This window comes from Heptranchias perlo, chromosome 20 (assembly GCF_035084215.1).
Source record: "Heptranchias perlo isolate sHepPer1 chromosome 20, sHepPer1.hap1, whole genome shotgun sequence".
In the NCBI taxonomy this organism is placed as follows: Eukaryota; Metazoa; Chordata; class Chondrichthyes; order Hexanchiformes; family Hexanchidae; genus Heptranchias; species Heptranchias perlo.
Genome location: NC_090344.1, coordinates 15783686 through 15800357, shown reverse-complemented (window position 1 = coordinate 15800357; position 16672 = coordinate 15783686). Strand labels below are relative to the sequence as shown.

The 16672-nt window shown below is 44.6% G+C and overlaps 3 non-coding genes across 3 annotated transcripts; all 3 read right to left on the bottom strand.

Annotated features, from left to right (window-relative positions):
- Nucleotides 1–282: 282 nt before the first annotated feature.
- On the bottom strand, nucleotides 283–355 carry trnav-cac (transfer RNA valine (anticodon CAC)). Its single transcript has one exon. It is a non-coding gene; the product is annotated as a tRNA-Val (tRNA).
- Nucleotides 356–13173: 12818 nt separating this feature from the next.
- On the bottom strand, nucleotides 13174–13244 carry trnag-gcc (transfer RNA glycine (anticodon GCC)). Its single transcript has one exon. It is a non-coding gene; the product is annotated as a tRNA-Gly (tRNA).
- Nucleotides 13245–16191: 2947 nt separating this feature from the next.
- On the bottom strand, nucleotides 16192–16262 carry trnag-gcc (transfer RNA glycine (anticodon GCC)). Its single transcript has one exon. It is a non-coding gene; the product is annotated as a tRNA-Gly (tRNA).
- Nucleotides 16263–16672: the final 410 nt, after the last annotated feature.

Sequence of the window (16672 nt, the reverse complement as noted above, 5' to 3'; positions counted from 1 at the left end):
GTTATTAACCGAGGCAGCTCTTCAGGGTCCTTTAAAAATCTCTCACAAATCAACTAAAACCAGTCGCAATGAGTAGCTTTGAGAGGAGATTTCTGCACAGGCAGGGCAGGAAACTGAAGTGAGGGAGAGATATTTTCGGTATCTGTGTAATGTTTGAGTGTGTGCAGAACTGGACAGAGAAAGGAAAATATACCGGTTCTGTATTTTATTCATATTTCACGACAGAGTGAAATCTTGCGTGTTTTCATATTTATTGATTTTGAGTGGATGACGTTTTGAAAATGTTTCCGCTCGGTTTCGAACCGGGGACCTTTCGCGTGTGAGGCGAACGTGATAGCCACTACACTACGGAAACTCTGCTGTGCAAACGGTTATACGAAATGCTCGGAAGATAGTTGCCGTCTTCAAATGTTCTCAGTGCTGGGAGACGGGGCCGGGTCCCATTCAGGGGATTAAGTTTTACAAAATAGTTTGTTGTATTAATTTCGCAAAACTCATTAAACTCAGTAAAAAGACGAATAGTTGTTCAAATCGCCATTGATCAACCAATAACTTTCTGTTTCAGACTGACGGAAATCCAACATGTTTTTCATTCATTCATTCACCAGGCTGAATATAGAAAGTTCAGAGGGGAAGTGAAAAAGGAAATGACGGGCAAAGAGAGAGTGTGAGAATAAACTGGCGGCCAACATAAACTGGCATGTAAACATTAAACGGGCAGTAGGAGCCGTACTCTGATAAGGGACCATAAAGGAGAGCTATTCATGGAGGCAGAGAGGATGGCAGAGATATTATATGAATACATTGTATACGTCTTTACCAAGGAAGAAGATGCTGCCAGAGTCTCGGTAAAGGTAAATACAGTTGAGATCCTGAATGGGCTAAACATTGATAAAGAAGAGGTACTTGGAAGGCGAGCTGTACTTAAAGTAGTTAAGTCACCCGGTCCGGATGGGATGCATCGTAGGCTGCTGAGGGAAGGAAGGGTGGAAATAGCAGGAGGTACTGACCATAATCTTACAAACATCCACAGATACGGGGGTGGTGCTCGAGGACTGGAGAATTGCAAACGTTACATCCTTGTTCAAAAAAGGATGTAAGGATAAAGCCAGCATCTATATGCCAGTCAGTTTAACCTCAATGGTGGGGGAACTTTTAGAAACGATAATCCGGGACAGAATTAACAGACGCTTGGACGACTGTGGATTGATTTGGGAAAGCCGGCATGGGTTTGTTGAAGGCAAATCGTGTTTAACTAACATGATTGAGTTTTTTTGTTGAGTTAACAGAGAGGGTAGATGAAGGCAACGCAGTTGATGTGGTGCATATGGACTTTCAAAAGGTGTTTGATAAATTGAAGCACGGTAGGCTTATCAGTAAGATTGAGGTCCATGGGTCAAAGGGGGCAGTAGAAACATGGATGCAGAATTGGCTGAGGGACAGGAAGCAGAGAGTAGTGGTGATTGGTTGTTTTTTTGACTGGAGGGAGGAGTCCAATGGTGTTCCCCAGGTGTCAATGCTGGGACCACTGCTTTTCTTGATTTATATTAATGACTTGGACTTGCTTGTGCAGTGCACAATTTCAAAATTTGCAGATGACACAAAACTTGGAAGGGTAGTGAACAGTGTGAAGGATGGTGACAGACTTCAAGAGGTTATATATTGGCCTGTGTCATGGGCGGACAAGTGGCAGATGAAATTTAACACAAAAAATGCGACATGATACATTTCGGTAGGAAGAATCAGGAGAGGCAATATAAACTAAAGGGCGCAACTCCAAAATGGGTATAGGCCCAGAGAGATCTGGTGGTTTATGTGCACAAATCGTTGAAGGCTTCAGAGCAGGTTGAGAATGCGGTTGAAAAGGTATACGGGATCCTGGACTTCATAAATAGAGGCATCCAGTAAAAAAGTATGGAAGTCATGATGAACCTTTATAAAACACTGTTTCGGCCACAACTATGGTATTGTGTCCGGTTCTGTGCACCGCAGTTCACGAAAGATGTGAAGGCCTTACAGAGGGTGCAGGAGAGATTTACTAGAATGATTGCAGGGATGAGGGAATTTAGTTACTTGGACAGACTGGAGAAGCTGGGGTTGTTCTCGTTGGAACAGAGAAGGTTGCGGGGAGATTTGATAGAGGAATTCAAAATCATGATGGGTCTAGACAGAATAGATAGAGAGAAACTGTTCCCAATGGTAGAAGGGTCGAGAACCAGAGGACATAGATTTCAGGTGATTGGCAAAAGAACCAAAGGTGACATGAGGAAAAACGTTTTTAAATAGCGAATGGTTAGGATCTGAAATGCACTGCCCGAGGGGGTGGTGAAGGCAGATTCAAAGGCAACTGGATAATTGCTTGAAAGGAAAAAAATGCAGGGCTACAGGGAAAGGGCGGGAGAGTGAGACTAGCTGGATTACGATTGCGTGGAGCCGAATGGCCTCCTTCCGTGCTGTAAACATTCTACGATTCTATGAGATTTGAGCGTCGCTGGCAAGGCCAGCATTTATTGGCCATCCCTAATTGTGCTTGAGAAGGTGGTGGTGATCCAGCTCCTTGAACCGCTAAAGTCCGTGTGGTGAAGGTTCTCCCACAGTGCTGTTAGGAAGGGAGTTCCAGGATTTTGACCCAGCGACAATGAAGGTACGGCGATATATTTCCTAGGCAGGATGGTGTGTGACTTGGAGGGGAACATGCAGGTGGTGTTGTTCCTATGTGCCATATGCCCTTGACTTTCTAGGTGATAGAGGTCGCGGATTTGGGTGGTGCTGTCGATGAAGCCTTGGCGAATTGCTGCAGTGCATCCTGTAGATGGCACACACTGCAGCCACGGTGCGCTGGTGGTGAAGGGGGTGAATGTTTAGGGTGGTGGATGGGGTGCCAATCAAGCGGGCTGCTTTGTCCTGGATGATGTCGAGCTTCTTGATTGAAGCTGGAGCTGCACACATCCAGGCAAGTGAAGGGTATTCCGTCACACTCCTGACTTGTACATTGTAGATAGTAGAAAGACTTTGGGGAGTCAGGAGATGAGTCACTCGCCGCACAATACCCGGCCTCTGACCTGCTCTTGTCGCCACAGTATTTATGTAGCTGGTCCAGTTATGTTTCTGGTCAATGGTGACCCCCAGGCTGTTGATGGCGGGGAATTCGGCGATGGTAATGCCGTTGAATGTCAAGGGGAGTTGGTTAGGTTTTCTCTTGTTAGAGTTGGTCATTGCCTGGCACTTGAATGTTACTTGCCACTCATCAGCCCAAGGCTGAATGTTGTCCAGGTTTTGCTGCACGCGGGCACGTACTGCTTCATTAGTAGGGGGATTGCGAATGGAAATGTACACTGTGCAATCATCAGCGAACATCCCCATTTCTGACCTTATGATGGAGGAAAGGCTATTGATAAAGCAGCTGACGGTGGTTGGGCGTCCGACACCGCCCTGAGGAACTCCTGCAGTGATGTCCTGGGGCGGAGATGATTTGCCTCCAACAACCACTACCATCTTACTTGGCGCCAGGTAAGATTCCAGCCACTGGAGAGTTTTCCCCCTGATTCTCGTTGACTTCAAATTTCCTAGGGCTCCTTGAAGACACATCGGTCAAAGGGTGCCTTGATGTCAAGGGCAGTTGCTCTCACCTCACCTCCGGAATTTAGCTCTTTTGTCCAGATTTGGACCAAGGCTGCAATGAGGTCTGTCGCCTAGTGGTCCTGGCGAAACCCAAACTGAGCATCGGTGAGCAGGTTATTGGTGAGTAAGTGCCGCTTGATAGCACTGTCGACGACACCTTCCATCACTTTGCTGATGATTGAGTGCAGACTGATGGGGTAATAATTTGCCGGATTGGCTTTTTCCAGCCTATTATGAACAGGACATCCCTGAACAATGCTCCACTTTGTTGGCTTTCCACCTTGGTTAACAAGTGACAGTCTAAACATAAATGAGTTTGCTGTGTTTTCCCTGTGTTGAATTGTCACCCTTTCTCATTTTACAGGCGGTATTTTAGGACTTGGTTAAAAATGTTCCGTGCTTGTGATACAAGTAGTCTGGATTCCCACCTTCGTAATACAGAAGGGCAACGGCTGCTCCACTCTATCATACAACCCCAACTAGTGCCGCCTCAGTTAAAGTACATTAACTAGTGCCCCCCACTCTTGTACACCCTCAAGTGAGTAGATACAAAGAGTGTGTGTTTGTTTGACTGTGATGTTTATGCAACAGCAGCCGCCATTCTTTCCGTTGCTATGGAAGTTTTGTTAGAGACGAAAATCGAATCCCACCCTGACAGTCCTGAAGCATCAATGTCCGGACTCAGTGCACTCGGCCATGCTCTATGTCAGTGTTGTCCAAGAGAAATTGCTGACTAGCCGCAGGTGTGGCTAATGTGGCATTGTTTAAGTCACATGAACGAATTTTAGCAGAAAACATCTTGCACACGCACAATATACAGTGAGATGTACTTCATATGTGTATGTTTCATAACAAACATCTCCCACCATTCAGTAACCGAGGAAGTAAAGGACTCACAACGATCAAAAACATTCGCTCTCTGCTTTTCACCATTTTATCAACAACACACAAAAAGTTTAAAGTCCACATGCGAATATGAGTATTGAGACCATAGGCCTAAAGACCGTGTCCATGACTCATTTTTATTTAATAATCGCAATTGCAATGAGCCACATCTGGATTTCCATTTCGCCAGATGAGTCTCGTGGCAAAGGTATTGGAACAACTGGTCAATGCCACAATGGATTGATTCCACGGGCCGTGTTCTACTGACCCCAAACACTACACATTCTTACAACCAATAAAAACAAACCTGCCGGGGACGGATGTCGGGTTGGTTTTCTGGAAGTAGCAAATCAACTGTGCAGAAAAAAAACACCTCCAGCCTAAGGCACAAGAAAGAATTTCGTACAAGCAAAGGACTGAATGTGAAGATTGAGGATTCAAAACCACAACACCAGGGAAACTGCGATCTGAATACAGCGACCTCAACCGCTGGCTCATCCTGACTCCAGAATCTCTAATTTACTGACCCCGATTTTCTCAGTGAGGCCCAATGGCAGTTTCACTCTCTCTGATTCTCGCTAAATCCTGCTGGAAGGCCGAGTGATCAGTATATAAACTCCCCGGAGTTTCCTCTGCCTGTGCTCGGTGTATGGGGACGTTTGGTCGGGCCGTGGTATCCAGTTTCCCAGGGAAGGGCAATAATGCTCGGTCTGAGACTGCATTCGCTGCTTTCCATCGGCAGCCGGTGATTGGAGAGGGCAGGGCCGGACAGGCGGCCTGAATGGTGCTGCTGTCACTGTCTCGCTCACTCCGGGAGCTGGGGAACAGCAAAAAACTGATGGGATTGTTGCTGCTTCTGAGATGCGGCTCAGAACTGCTGTTGTTAACGGAGGCAGCTCTGCAGGATCCTTTAATAATCCCTCACAAATCAACTGAAACCTGTCGGAATGTGAATACCATTTTACTTTTCCAAAGTAAGGGGAGTGACATTCATCACGGAAAAATGGGAAACAGTTTGCCTCTCGCTCACTGCAGAAATATCCACGTCACAGCGAGACTGCTCTCCAGCAAACCGTGAGCATTCTCTTCGGATCTGGTCTGTCACGAAGAATTCTGATTACCTTGAAGCCAATCTCGGTTTTTTATTTATTGTTCGTGTGCCTGCTCTCCGACCGCAGGCGAAATGTTGGAATATCAGCCGTGCTCAGCTGATAGCAGCACTTTAGAAACCCGGCAATGCGAGACAATGAATGCTAAGGTAACAGTCACCCTCTGTGAGTGGAATTGAACCACCAACCATTAATAATTAACAGGAACCAATTGCGCTATAGAAACACGACGTCTTGCGCACTGAACCATTAATTCACCGAGCGAAAGCTTCAGCTTGTAGTGATCAATGTAACAGCGGTCTTACCATCAGTTTACTTTTCCAAAATAAAGGGTGTGCAGCTTGCACGAGTGAAAATCTGTGCTGTGTTATTTCTGAACTTCAAACTCCCCTTACCCCGAAATGTCTGTATGTCTGTATGTTGGAAGACTCAGTCACCCAATGATAGACAACATTGATTTTTCGAGCTGTTATTCACCATCCTCTATTTCAGTAACGTTCTGGTTTGCTGAAAATGAGATGAGTTGAAATGAGAAGGTCCAACGAGCCGGTGTCCACAAAGTTGTCTCTTGCACTTCCAGTGAAACGGACGGCAGTTTTCTCTTTTAAACCAGTGGTTATGATGTTAATGTGCCCGAGAAAGACTGGATTACAGCGGGTGACTCTGGGCCAGAGTAAAGTTCAATTAAAATTTATGATTGCCGAGTGGCTGGACGGTGGATTTATCCCAGTTTGAACTCGGTGAAGTTACAAATCTAACGACAAGAGTTTGGGCTGGAGACGGAATAGACTAAATAAGCAAATTTAATTACGCTGATTCCATAAACATTGCACACCACAGCCCTTAAAAATTGAGACCTGTTTCTATATAAAACTGGAGAGGGTCTAAATAGAAAGTAACAGAAAAAGCCATTCATTGTATTACACTGAATTATGCTGATTACACAAACTTTGCACACCACACCCTCCAAACATTGATACCTGTTTCTATGTAAAACTGGAGAAGGTGTAAATAGAAAGTTAAATAAAAAAACAACATTGAGGTATCAAATTTAATTACACTGATTCCACAAACATTGCTCAGCACATCCCTTAAATACTGATATCTGTTTCCATTTAAAACTGGAAAGGGTCTAAACAGAAAGTAACAGAAAAAAAAACATTGATGTATGAAATGTAATTTTGCTTTACTGCGCAAATGCTGAACAGCCAATCCCTCAAACACTGTCCCGACATAAAATCAGTCGCAGAGCCCTGAGCCGCAGTGAAAATGCTGCGACCCAACGTCATTCAAACACTTAGTCTTCGGATCTGAAGTCAGATGCTGCAGTTCTGCCACCAGCTCCACAGGAAACTTGTGGATCCGAAATCCATATGGATGGCGATCGGTACTGACCACCACCGCGCTTCTGGGAGTGCAGGGGACGAAAGCAGCAGCCAACCACACTTCCTCACCAAAAGCGCAGGAATCCTACTCCTGAGAGATTCACTTCTTTAAACGTTGTTTGGATTCAGTGAATTGCGATATAATTCAATCTTTAATTGCCCTCCGCTCTGTCAGTTCAGGATTTTATTTAAACCGATAATTGGAGTTCTGTTTTATAGAGTGCCGGTTGTTTAAGCATTTCTCAGTCCCACTATTTCCATTAATAACACTTTTTGCTGCTAACTTCTGTTTGATACAAAGCACCGCTAATGTGAAATTGATCAGCGGTTGCACCAGGTTACTGGTGTGATAAACACTGAGCATTTTTAAAAATACTTACCGTGTTGCGGTTTCGGTATTATCGCGATTATTACGTTTGCCTCACACGCAAAAAGCCCCCGATTCGATCCCGGGCAGAATTTTTTCATTCTTTTGGAACTTGCTCCAGATGTACCTCCAGGGGCGAGTTTCTTCTCCTGTGTTGATAGGTCGACAATTGGCTGTTCCTGTTCAATTTAACAACGGCTGCACCAAACTCCTGGTCTCATACACACTGAACATTTCCAAACAGTCTCCTAAAATGCAGTCGGAAAAGCGTTTCACAAACAAAACAAATCATTATTAAACTTATGAGTGTCACTCGGTAACCATGTTAGGGTTTCTTTCAGTCTACAACAAAATGTTCTAGGTTGGTTAATGGTGTTTACAGAAATATTCCTCTTTTCGTAGAGTTTATTTGGTTTCATGTAATTAATTATATCAGTGTAAGCGCCGAATCATAACCACGAGCCCACCAGGCACCTGTACGGACAGTTCACCCAATCCGGTTACTTTGATCATCTGCCCTAATCTGGCAGAAAAACAATAGGATGAACAGCCCTTGCCTGTGAAAAGGTGTCCTCTCCCCTTAATGAAACTAATATCTGCAATTGATGGACTGGAGCGAATTGCGCTCGAAGCAGTTCTGGAAAATGCGCAATGCAGCCGCACAGGAATTCCAAATGAACTCTCCGTGGAGGAAACGGAGTGACAGAAGCAGAAGGAGATGCCACGTGAAAGATTTGGGCCCGGACCTGCTGCATGAGACTTTAAATGTTGTCAGCCTTTAACTGTAGCTCACAGTGTGAGAACAGTCATTATTATAATTAGCCCTTTATATATCTTCTTGCACTGCATCTCCTCAATAGCCCCGGGTTATCACAGCATCGCTTTCTGCAAATTAAATCCCAGTGTGAAAACATATACAATTTCAAACCTAAGCCAAGTGTTTGAGATTGGAAGGAGAGTGCGAGTGGGGATCATGGGCCTGGGGGGCAGTGAGATCATCTCTGAATGCTAAGATATTCCGCAAAGCAAAGAAGGAGGGAGATGAGACCTTTGCGTCTATTTTTCCCTGTATGTGCAAAATCCATCCCTTCTCAATGGCCAGCACCATCCTTTCCCTCTCCCTGCTGACCAGGTCAAGATGGGTTTCATGTATTCGCTGTGTTTGCATCAAGCATCTAATTCAACTGGCAGCTGGAGGTGCAGAGGAAGCAGGAAGGAAAGAAGATTCAGAAACAGGAGATTCCACGTGAAACGGGCCGAATCTTGTGTGTGCCAGTTGCTTCAAATGATCCACGGCAGCCCTGCGTCGCCTCACAGATTTCCCAGGAGCTGCATCGATTCGGCCCGTGCGTGCGTGTATTTTGGAAATGGAAACAGAGACATCCGCTGCTTGTGGGAGTATTTCACCTCAATTTTCCATTTCACGCGCAGGCCTATCCGCACTCGGTACTTTCATGGCCTGAACACGTCTTTCGTGTTCTCACAGAAAATGCCACTTTTGCGAGCAGCTTGTCTGGACTGGACTGCACTGAGCTGGGACACTGGGAGCATTCAATGAATGAAATCAGTACTTCAAACAGAAAACATTCTTCACTCACTCATCCTGATACATTCGGGTCTCCATACTTGAATTATTCTTTCATTTATTGGAACATAGGAACATGAGTAGGCCATTCAGCCCCTCGAACATCCAGGTTCATACATCCTTCCTGAGGTGGGGTGCCCAGAATTGAATGCTGTCCTCCAGATGGGGTCTTGCCAGAGGTCTGTGCAGCTTTAACATAACTTCCACCCCTTGGTATTCCAGCGCTCATGAGATAAACGGGGAGAGTGAGAGCTCAAGATGGAAAGCGAGAGTGAGCAAATGGGAGAGAGAGAGAGGACTATGCATTGCACAAACCGTCGCTGTGTCGCTTTCTCAGGAGCTGCTTTGAATCTCCACTGAGATTTTGAACCACTTACTGCACCGCAGCAAAAGTTCCAAAGCAGCATATGGGTAACGTGAAATAACCTAATCGATAGCCGATTTGTGGCGCCATGGGTAGCACGTGGGACTTCTTCTAATCACTGCAAAAGTTGTGTGTCCAAATCTCACCATCGTTGAATTTTAGCTCAGGGTTCGGTGATTTCGGCGCTGGGAAGTGAAATTTTGCATCAAAACCTCAACAGGATCATTAATGCCCTTCAAGGAAGGGAAACAACCCCCTACACTTCCTCTTATACAAGTGGCTCCAGTCCCACCCGAATTTATAATGCTTAATCCACTCTGAGCTGGATTGGCGAAACACTCTCAAGAAGGAGGCTCATCATCTGCTCACCGCAAAAGTCAATCTGCTGGACTTCCGGTTCTATCAGACTGCATGTTCCATCAGACAGGTTTCCAACTGGACAAATGCATCCGGCTGCCGTGCGAGCATTGGTGCTTCAGGGGTAGAATTCTTGCTTGCAGTAATTCTATGCTGTAGAAGTAGCTCCTGAAGATCGCAAGATGGAAATTATCGTGGCTGAGCGGTCGAACGCGCTGGTTTAAAGCTCAAGCTAAATCCCATAATTTACAGATGGATCAAAATCATAGTGCGTGGCTCCAATTCCGCAGTCTACCTCCTGTAAACTGATAACACTAAATATCACATCTGCTATTGCAACAAGAGGAACCACGTGGCGATACAAATAATTGATGCATTTTGGAACACCTCAATTATTCCTTTTGCTCCGTTCGAAATGTTCAAAAGGAAAAAGATTCGTTTATCTAGGTGAGACTCAACTAACAACCTCGCCATTTCCCGACCCTGTGCAGTCATATAAGGACGACGCACTGACTGATTGCGCCGCAAGAGCCCGGTCACTCTGATCAACTGTCCCACTCTGCTGGAAAGAATCTTAAGGTGAGAGACGCTTACCTGTGGAAACGTGTCCTGTCCCCTTGATGAAAATAATATCTGCATTTCACTTTTAGCTTCTTTCACATCCTCTGCTCCATCGCACGACAATCGGGTTTTCTGTGAACAGATCAAAATAAACATTGCCAGAAATTCTAGCATCAGTGGGATTCAAACCCACGCCTCCATAGAAATTTGATGGAACACTTTAGACCGCGAGGCCACGCTACCATAATGTCACAGTAACGTTTAAAGAGCTGTTTAATGCTCAAATTAATGAATTGAAGCTGATTGATCGCATTTACCCCGTGCTGGGGTTGTTCTCCTTAGAGCAGAGAACGTTAAGAGGAGATTTGATAGAAGTGTTCAAAGTCATGAAGGGTTTAGATAAAGTAAATAAAGAGAACCTGTTTCCATTGGCGGAAGGATCGAGAACCAGAGGACACAGATTTACGGTGATTGGCAAAAGAACCAAAGGCGACATGAGGAAACACTTTTTTACCCAGCGAGCAGTTATAATCTGGAATGCACTGCCTGAAAGGATGGTGGAAGCAGATTGAATCGTGGGTTTTAAAAAGGAATTCGATAAATACTTGAAGGCATAAAAATATAGAGCGACCAGAAGGAGCGGGGGAATGGGACTAACTGGATTGCTCTTGAAATGACCCGGCACGGGCTCGATGGGCCGAATAGCCTCCTTCTGTTCTGTAACCATTTTATGATTGTATGATTCGATTGAAAACCTTTATTTTCTTTGCATGCATTTCTCTTTCTCTCCCTATCTCTGTCTCTTGTGTTGTTGCCTGATGGGCTTTTTAGGCTTCTAATGAGACCCTAATGTATCAGGATGAGTGAGTGAAGATTTTTTTCTGTTTGAAGTACTGATTTCATTAATTGAATACTCCCAGTGTCCCAGCTCAGTGCAGTCCAGTCCAGACAAGCTGCTCGCAAAAGTGGCATTTTCTGTGAGAACACGAAAGACGTGTTCAGGCCATGACAGTAACGAGTGCGGGTAGGCCTGAGCGTGAAATGGAACGGCGACGGCTGATCGAACCTGCAACACCAGCAGAGAAGATTAAAGAAAGACTGAGACGGTAGGAAAAGTAAAGGTGCAACCCAGCTGCTGCAGCCAATGTCTACACATTTATGTATCGTCGCTCTCACAGTGAATCAAATCACCAATTTGATTCAAGTATTCTTATGGTAGAGTGTATGTTATCACCATGCCGAGACAGACGGCAATCATATCAGAGAATCAGACAATCTGAAAAATTTACGCCAGTGGAGGCCATTCCGCCGATCGTGTTTGTACCGGCCGGAAAAGAGGTATCCAGCATCTCCCGACTTACCAGCGTTTGGTCCGTAGTCTTGTCGGTTATGGCTCTTCAAGTGCATATTGAAGTGCTTTTTAAATCCGATGAGGGTTTCTGCTTCTCCCACCCTCTCAGGCAGTGAGTTCCATACCCCCACCACCCGCTGGGTGGAAAAAATCCCCTCTGCTCCACTCTAATCCTCTACCAATTACCCTGAATCTATGCGCCCTTTTTATTGACCTCCCTGCTAAGTGAAACAGGTCCTTCCTTTCCACTCTATCCAGGCCCGTCATAATTTTGTACACCTCAATTAAATCTCCCCTCAGCCTCCTCGGTTCCAGAGAAAACACCCTCAGCCTATCCAATCTATTCTCATAGCTAAAATTCTCAAGTCCTCTAAACATCGTCGTAAATCACATCTGTACCATTTCTCGTGCAGTCGCATCTTTCCTGTAATGTGGTGACCACAACTGTAGGCAATACTCCAGCTGTGGCCTAACTAGTGTTATATTCATTTCAAGAACAACCTCACTGCTCTTACATTCTATGCCTGGGCAACACATGTAAAGTAAATAAAATGTCTCAAGATGATGAAGAGATTGATGCTGAATGTGAATTTCCCCAAGGTCAGGCGGTCTAATTGATATTGGATGACGGGATAGATAACGACATATCGAAGTTTGCCGATGGACCCAAAATGGGAAGCGATGTAAGCAGTGTAGATGAAAGCATAACATTCCAGAGAGACATTAATATAATAAATGAATGGACAAAACCGTGGCAAATGGATTTCAATTTTGGCAAGTGTGAGGTCATCCACTTTGGACATCACAAAGATAGATCAGAATACTTTACAAAAGGTGAAAAATTGGAAACTGTGGCGTTCCATAGGAACTTAGGTTTTCCCTGTACATAGATCAATAACATGTCATGGACAGGTACAGGAAATAATAAAAAAAGATAATGGAATGGTGGCCTATATATTTAGAGGACGAGAATACAAGGGAATAGACATTATTCTACAGCTGCAAAAAGCTCTGGTTGGACCACACCTGGAATACTGTGTTCAGTTCTGGGCACCGCACCTTCGGAAGGATATTCTGTCCTTGGAGGGAGTGCAGTGTAGATTTACTAGAATGATGCCTGGGCCCGATGCGTTAAATTACGAGGAGAGATTACACAAACTATGGTTGTATTCCCTGCAATTTAGTAGATTAAAGGCTGATGTGATCGAAATTATCAAGATATTATTAGGAACTGATGGGGTAGTTACAAAGAAACTATTTCCGCTCGTTGGGGTGTCGAGGACTTGGGGGCAGAGCCGACACATTAGAGTCAGGACTTTCAGGAGTGAAGTTGGGACACACTTCTACAAGCAAAGGGAGGTCGAAGTGTGGAAATCTCTTCCACAAACGGCAGTTGATGCGAGCTCAATTGTTAATTTCAAACCCGTGATTTATAGATTTTTGTTAACCAAAGGTATTCAGAGATATGGGAGGAAAGCGGGGACAGGGAGTTCGGTCACAACTCATTGAGTTACGGAACAGGCTGGAAGGATCAAAGACCAAACTCCTGTTCCGAAGTTCCTCCTTGGTGCAGAATGCAAAACGATCATGCATTGGCCGGGAATCGAACCCGGGTCTCCCGCGTGGCAGGCGAGAATTCTACCCCTGAACCACCAATGCTGGGTTGTGAAGAATTTACATGTTTCTAAATGGAATCCTGTCTGAATGAACATGCCGTTTCCAGCTGCGATGGACGAGTGGTTCAAGCTGTTGTCTCAAAACCCCAATAGAGTTTTCCTGCCTTGGTTTGAATTCGGCTCGCAGTGCTCCGGTTTAAAGATCTCTTCAATGCTCAAATACATAAATTGGAATTAATTGACCGCATTTACCTCTGTCCCAGCATGAGAGATACTTCAACGTGGCCGGTACTTTTAATTGGGCGTCCAATCTTCTCTTCCAAGATTTCAAGACCGAGAAGCAATATTTCCCAATCTGTAACTTAAATTCCGCTAGTTTTCAAAACCTGACATTTATACTCTTTATTTTCTTTGCATGCATCTCTCTATATTTCCCTGTCTCTGTCTCTTGTCTCTCTGTGTGACCCCTGATGGACTTCTCAGGCTTCCTTGAACGGCGAAGGCTGACCGAACCTGCAACACCAGCAGAGGAGGGTAAAAAAATGGACTGAGACGGTAGGAAAATAAAGGTGCAACCCAGCTGCTGGAGCAAATGATTACACACTTATGTCTCTGCTCTCACAGTGAAACAAAGCACCAACTTGATTGAAGTATACTTATGGGAGAGTGTATGTTATCACGATGCCGAGACAGACGGCAATCATATCATCGAATCCTAGAAAGTTAGGCCACAGAAGGAAACCATTCTGCACATCGTGCTTGTGCCGGCCGAAAAAATCGATACCTAGCCTTATCTCACGATCCAGCGTTTCATACCTAATACTTTTAGTAACGGATCTTAACATGCATATTGAAGTTTTTATTTTTTCAATGCGATGAAGGTTTCTGCATCTCCCACCCTTTCGGGCAGTAATTTCCCGACCCCCACCGTCCACTGGGTCGGAAAAAAATCTTCCTCTCCCCTCTAATCCTTCTACCAATTACCTTAGATCGATGTACCCTGATTATTGACCTCCCTGCTAAGGGAAATAGGTCCTTGCTATCCACTCAATCTCGGCCCGTCATAATTTTATACACCTCAATAAAATCTGCCAACAGCCTCCTCATCTCCAAAGCAAACAACCTCATCCTATCCAATCTAATCTCATAGCTAAAATTATCATGTTCTGGCAACAGTGTCGTAAATCTCCTCTGTACCATCTTTAGTGCAATCACATCTTTCCTGTAATGTGGTGACCACAACTATATGTTGCTTTCTTGCTGAGGCTGAACCATTGTTTTATAAATTTCTACCATAACCTCCATGCTCTTACATTCTATGCGTCAGCTAATAAAGGAGAGTATCCTGTATGCCTTTTTAACCACTTTAACTACGTGTCCTCTTACCTTCAGGGATCTGTGGACATGCACTCCAAGGTCCCTCTTTTCATCGACACCTCTCAGTGCCCTCCAAAGCAATGTAGTTTCAGAGCAACTAATTCTGAAACGTCTTGCTTGATAATAAAAGTCGCACAGACGAAACCAATTTAGTAAAGGGAAACTAATATTGGCGACAGGAAATAGTTAGTGTACAGCTTGATATTAGTGCACACCGGAATGGAAAACGAGATTGGATGCACAGAAGAGGTCTGAAAGGATGGCCGATCGGCTTTGGAAGACAACGAAACTTGTCACTGGCTGCACACAGCAAGTAACAGCGCCTGGTTGATTCAAATGCATGATTCTCGCTTTGGGGCTTCAGTTCATTAAAGTCCGAGAAATTCCGCGTTCAAATCCCGGATGAGCCTTGCTATTCCACAACTTTGAGTGAAAAGACACTAATTGGCTTCTGACATCTTCTCAGTATTGCTGTTGGTGGGATTGAATTACATGCAGAGCATGTTTGATCTCCAGAAGACAGAGTGCTGAGTTTCCCAAGGCGCAACACATGTAAAGTAAATAAAATGTCTCTGGATGATGAAGAGATTGATGCTGAATGTGAATTCCCCCAGTTCAGGCGTTCTCATTAATATTAGATGACGGGTTCGAGAACGACACATCGAAGTTTGTGGATGGCTCCAAAATGAGCAGCGTTGTGAGCAGTGCAGATGAAAGCGTAACATTCCAGAGAGACATTAATATAATAAATGAATGGCCAAAACCGTGGCAAATGGATTTCAATTTTGGCAAGTGTGAGGTCATCCACTTTGGACTTCACAATGATAGATCAGAATACTTTACAAAAGGTGAATAATTCGAAACTGTGAAGTTCCACAGGAACTTAGGTGTCCATGTACATAGATCAATAACATGTCATGGGCAGGTACAGGAAATAATCAAAAAGGCTAATGGAATGGTGGCCTATATATTTAGAGGATGAGAATACAAGGGAATAGACATTATGCGACATCGAAACAAAGCTCTGGTTGGACCACACCTGGAGTGCTGTGTTCAGTTCTGGGCACCGCACCTTAGGAAGGATATACCGTCCTTGGAGGGAGTGCAGTGTAGATTTACTAGAATGATACCTGGACTCTAAGCGTTAAATTACGAGGAGAGATTACACAAACTATGGTTGTATTCCTTGCAATTTAGTAGATTAAAGGCTGATATGATCGAAATTATCAAGATATTAAGAGGAACTGATGGGGTAGTTACAAAGAAACTATTTCCGCTCGTTGGGGTGTCTTGGACTTGGGGGCATAGACTAAACATTAGAGTCAGGACTTTCGGGAGTGAAGTTAGGACACACTTCCACAAGCAAAGGGAGGTAGAAGTGTGGAAGTCTCTTCCACAAACGGCAGTTGATGTAAGCTCAATTGTTAATTTCAAACCCGTGATTTATAGATTTTTGTTAACCAAAGGTATTGAGAACTATGGGACGAAGGCGGGTACAGTGACTTCGGTCACAACTCAGCCATGATCTCATTGAGTTGCGGAACAGGCTGGAAGGACCAAAAAACACAATCCTGTTCCGAAGTTCCTCCTTGGTGCAGAATGCAAAACAATCGTGCATTGGCCGGGAATCGAACCCGGGTCTCCCGCGTGGCAGGCGAGAATTCTACCCCTGAACCACCAATGCTAACTTGTGCAGAAATTGCATGTTTCTGAATGGAATCCTGTTTGAACGAACATGCCGTTTCCAGCTGGGATGGCCGAGAGGTTGAAGCGGTGGTCTCAAAACTCCGATGTGGTTTTCCTGCCGAGGTTTGAATTCTGCTCGAAGCGCTACTCTTCAAAGATCTCTTCAATGCTCAAATACATTAAATGGAATTAATTGACCACATTTACCTCTCTCCCAGATGCTTCAACGTGGCCGGTGCTTTGAATCGGGCGTCCAATCTTCTCTTCTAAGATTTCAAGACCCGAGAAGGAATCTCTCCCAATTTGTAACTTAAATTCTTCTGGTTTGCAAAACCTGACATTTATACTCTTCATTTGATTTGCATGCATATCTCTATCTTTCCCTGTCTCTGTCTCATGTCTCTCTGT